General features: G+C 36.3%; 1 long non-coding RNA gene across 2 annotated transcripts in view; it reads left to right on the top strand.

The window, feature by feature from the left end:
• The first annotated feature begins 2,945 nt into the window (after positions 1 to 2,945).
• LOC141429976 (uncharacterized) overlaps positions 2,946 to 5,327 on the top strand; it is a 6,785-nt gene continuing 4,403 nt past the window's right edge. The window contains exon 1 of one of the 2 annotated variants that reach the window (XR_012451590.1): positions 2,946 to 3,397. This is a non-coding gene — a long non-coding RNA (uncharacterized lncRNA). Of the gene's footprint in view, positions 3,542 to 5,327 lie in introns of both variants that reach the window. The other variant, XR_012451589.1, reaches the window with a different exon arrangement.

Raw genomic sequence — 5,327 nt, 5'->3', positions numbered from 1 at the left:
GTCGATTACGAGTCTTTTCCGATGTGCCCCTCCTCCTGCTACCAAGACCTGCGCACGCCAGGGAGAGACGCTTGGTTCTATCACACCATCTTCCAACAGTTTTGAGATTTCTTCGGTGATGAATTTTTCGTCTTGCTCGCTATAATGTCTGGATTTCACGGCGATTGGTTTAATGTTTGGAGATAGGTTAGTGAATATGGAGGCGGGAGGCACCGAAGCTTGCATCACATTGCAGATTAGAGGTTCTTTGGGTCCGCCAAAGTTGAATTGGAGACTAGAGTGTTCTTTAAGTATGTCATGGCCTATGATAACATCGGCACAAAGATTGCTGACGACGAGAAGTGGTCGATGTTTGTGCGAGTATTTGTTCATGGTGACAGTTGCAAAACAAACACTTCTTACGAAAGATACGTTATTTTGAGATGCTAGCGTGATAGTCTGCTTGTGAGGCTTCTGTTTCAGCTGCATTAGTCGCGCTATTTTCTCATCTATAAAGCTTACCGAACTACCCGTATCGATTAAAGCGTCGGCGTGATAGTTGTTCAGAGTTACGGGTATAGTGGCTTTTGATAGGGACGATGGAGAGGCAGCTGAGATGGCATTAGCAGCCACTTCAGAATCATCAGAGTCCACAGCAGATTCTTCAGCGGCAACGGCGTTATTGGTAGCATTTATAGATCTGCATACATTAGCAAAATGACCTTTTCTAGAGCAAAGCTGGCACTGGGCGTTGAAAGCCGGACATTTTAGTCTTCGGTGTGACGTATTTCCCCCGCAATAGAAACAACGCCATTTAGTTGGCTCTTCCGAAGCTCTTCGGAGATTTTGGGAGTTTCTAGTTGTGCGTTTTGATAGCGATGCTCCTGGCAGGGCGTTTAGGTTTACATCGTTTGCCCCGCTGGTCATTGCCCGGGAGTCTCTTTCTGCTGTCTCTAAGGTGAGAGCTTGATCGAGAGCTTGATCTAAAGTGAGAGAACGTTCTTGAAGCAATCTTTCCCGGATTCTTAGTGACGTTATTCCCGAAATAAAAGCACCTCTTATAGCTTCATCTTCATGCGTTGTAGCAGTGACAGCTTCGAAGTTACAATCATGGGCCAGGAGTTTAAGTGATCTCCCGTAATCGGAAATAGATTCGTCAGACTTCTGCTTACGCGTAGCCAGTAAGTGGCGAGCCAGTATTATGTTTTTTGGCTTGAGGTACATTTTATCGAGTACTTTCAGGGCATCGTCATAGGTGGAAGAATCACGAACGTGTGGAAAGATGTGTGCTGACAAATGATTCATTAAAAGTTTAAGCTTCAAAGAATCGGTACCGTCAGGGATCTCTTCGAGTATGAAATTGTTAAAGGTGTATTTCCAATGGGTCCACTTTAGGTCCGCTTCAGTCGCGGTGGGATCCACATCAAACTTCTCGGGTCGTAAGTACCTTGCCATATTGGGGCAGTTTCTTTTTTTTTTTTTTTTTTTTTTTTTATACGACTGGAAGGCAACGAGCAAGTGGGTCTCCTGATGGTAAGAGATCACCACCGCCCATAAACATCTGCAACACCAGGGGTATTGCAGACGCGCTGCCAACCTAGAGGCCTAAGATGGGATACCTCACGTGCCAGTAATTTCACCGGCTGTCTTACTCTCCACGCCGAAACACAACAATGCAAGCACTGCTGCTTCACGGCAGGATTAGCGAGCAAGATGGTGGTAGCAATCCGGGCGGACCTTGCACAAGGTCCTACCACCTGTTTCGTATCTGAGTCGGGCATATTTTAAGCTAATTAAATTGTAGCATAGTAAAAGACAAACCAATAGATATTTGGTTTTAATTAGCTTGAATCCGACATACGATATTGAGAAAGATACATATGACAACTTGACAGTAGACATAAAAAGCATCGACAATAATTTAGGCCAGCACTAGTAAGGAGGTTATATATCACATACATTGGCGAATTTTCTCGTTTTCTAAAGAAACGAAATTAAAATGAAGCGATATTAACTTCAATCAAGGGTTGATATTCAAAGTAAGTAGATCTTTCAAATTAATATGGATACATACCACTACATACCCTTGCATAAAATCGATTGACATTGTTTTATTTCCACCTAAATTCGAAGACGGCTCCATGACTTTATTCTCAGAACTTTGTTCTAATGATCGCTTCCTGAAAGATAATAATGTATTTTTATTATTTGTGTTACTGCTTATTGAAATGTGAATAGTTTTGTAAGTATAGTCAAGTATAGTCTGTTTGTACAAACACTGAATTGCAATAATTAAAGGAATAAAATCGATTTTCTACAGTACCTTTAGATTTCTAAAGTTTAGAAGTTAATGTTTTCGCGTACTTAGGTACTTGCAGTTCACTATTGGTTCACACACATACTTTAGAATATTTTTAACTATTAATTACCTTACCTACCTACTTACCTATCTAAAAAGTAGGTAAGTACTTAGGTATTACCTATTATACTCGTATAAAACTAGAAGCAGATAGGGAATATTACTGCAATGTTCTGCCGTCAGAATGCAGCACTAGCACAAACCGTAATCGAATGCCTTTTAAATGTCCGTAAGATACCAAAATATCACATTATATCAATATTTTTTTTGGAAATATAGCTCTATTGTTACTTTCGATGTAAATATCATATTATTTTGTTAGTATGTCATATGTCATGAACCGTCATGGCGACAAACTAAGAACTGATGTTGTCATGGCGATTTGTTTACGTTTTGTGCCAGTGAACTGTAGAAATATAATGATTACTCACCTTTTCTTAATCATAACCATATATTCATGAATTAAACAACCTTTCTTTTTCCTTTTTGAAGATCCGACATTTTTTTCCCATTTATTGCTCGGTATTATTTTATATGCGATCGATGGCGCGTGGCAATTCGACTAGCATAGGTCCGTCGCTGACAACGCCGGCGGCGGTCTGAGGCACGCTATGGTCTCTTCTCAATAGTATGCAGGTTCCTCAATTTGCATAGAAGCTAGCGAAATCTAGCGCTCCTTGTTAAAATAACTTACCTATAAATTCTGCTTTCTTGCCATAACCAAAATATAAGTGAAAGTACATCAATATGTTTTTATATCATATTAAACATTCATTCTTAATAATTAAACATTTTATTCAAAGATTCATTAAACTTTCTCAAGCAATTTGTAAAGAACAGAGAACATTTTACTAGTAACATTGCTTACCTAATCGTACCTACTTTACCGTATCTGTCGATTCCGCCATTGCTTTTCCCTTCGGTAAAAAATACAAAATGTCGGTCGGCAGTTTTAAAGAAAACTTGTTGTTACAGTTTTTCCAACCTTTCGTTGCCTTTATTTGAGTGAATTGTTAATTAATTAAAGTGTTTTAGTGCTTCCTCCATTAATTCGTTGAGGTGAGCCGACTTGAGCCTTCGGCTCCTTCGATTTTTTGTCGAGACGAGATAGAATTTGATTTAATTATTTCACTACTAACGTATTTGTTAAAATATGTATTCTCGTTTGCTGCGTGCCGGGATGCATGACAAGAAGTGGAAAAGGTAAATAAAACCATTCTAATAAAATAGTTTTCCAATTGTAAGATTGAGTTTTCAGTCTCGTGAAATATTGAACTATAAGCTTGGCAAAGGCGAATTATATCGCTAGTTATACATTCTAAGTGTATTTAAAAGGTTAATAATTAATCATTAACCGTTGTTGAGAGGATTTTTTATTTGATCAATGTTTTTGGCGTCACAGCCATCGTATCACATCATTATTATGCCTGGAGATTCCTATACATTACAATACTCTTTGGCCTGGAGTCTCTCTCCCAATAAGGCTGATCATGTGTACCAAAGCCTCAATAAATATAAAAAAACTAACCCGAGTGCGAGTCGGACTCGCGCACCGAAGATTATGTACGAAAAGTTGGTCAGACTATACCAAAGCGGGGAACCACACATTTTTTTTTTATTGCTTGAAACGCGTAAAAACAGGAATCAAAAAAGACATAGCCATATTTTGGACAGAAAATTTTCAAGTAAAATTACTATGGAGCCAGGACTTAAAATTCAAAACAATGTTATTTTCTATGTGAGTATAAACCCTATTTTAAATAATTGTTATAATTAGAGTATGTTAAAATGAGCATCTTTTAAAAGGGGTACTTTTCACTGTGACCAACTACAGATGAGATAGAAGTAGAAGAAAGAAAATTAGCATTCAACTTATATTTTAATCAAACATTGCTGATGACATTTCAATCATCATAACAGGTAAAAATAAATAAACTTACAATACTGAAATAAATAAAACTGTTTATATCATAATAAACTGGTAAAAGGACAGCAATTTGAATGTTAATTTAAATAAAACTACATATGTACAATTTCGAAATGGAAAGGCTTATTTTGAAATATCACTGTATCATTATGATAATCAAATAATGAGAGAATCAAACGAAGCACGATTTCTAGGTATAATTTAATATAGATAATAAGTGTTCATGGAAACCGCATGTTCAGAGTATAGTAAATAAAATAAATTGTTTTGCTTATACACTGGCGGCTTATAAAAATTGCAAATGAACAAACAGCACTAAATGCATACCATGGCTACGTTGGATCAATATTAACATATGTATACTATTGTGGGGAAATTCAGTAGACATTAATAGGGTATTTATTGGTCCAAAATAATGTATAAGTAGCATATGTAATGTCCCCCCTCTCTCTAACTACTTGTAAACCGCTGTTTGAACGGTTGAATTTACTGATAGTGCCTTGTTTATATATTTTTGAAATATGTAACTGTCAAATTACATCGAAAGCACTAAAACAAAACAGCAAGTGTGCCTTTTTAATACCAGATACCCAAATAAACTAATTTATCCTAAAACTAACACACACTTGTATTGCAGAAACTGTTTTCCAATGGCAATACGAATATTTAATAAGTTGCCTAAGAGCATAGCTGAGTTGCCCAGGAGTAAATTCAGATTTAAATTATATCAGTGGCTTAAAGACAAAGCATTTTATTTAATTAAAGAATATTTAAAATAATAATTGACATTATCACAGGGTTACATTGATCTATAAATTAATAACTATTATTCAATTTAGATTATTTATTTATATTACAAAATTAATTGTCTTTTTAGTGAACTTATTTAATAAGTTAATGTTTTCATGCCAGTGTTTTTGGTTACATGTGTCACTGCACCTTAACACATTTTTATAAAACCATTTATTACCTTGTCTAAAGCAAAATAAATTATTTCATTTCATTTCAACAATAGCTAAGATTAACGGCTTAATTCAGTTCTGGCAATTCGCCGGCCGCTGC

Source organism: Choristoneura fumiferana, chromosome 8 (genome assembly GCF_025370935.1).
Source record: "Choristoneura fumiferana chromosome 8, NRCan_CFum_1, whole genome shotgun sequence".
Taxonomy (NCBI): domain Eukaryota; kingdom Metazoa; phylum Arthropoda; class Insecta; order Lepidoptera; family Tortricidae; genus Choristoneura; species Choristoneura fumiferana.
Note: the sequence above shows the minus strand (reverse complement) of the source record. Positions and strands in the feature narration are given on the sequence as shown.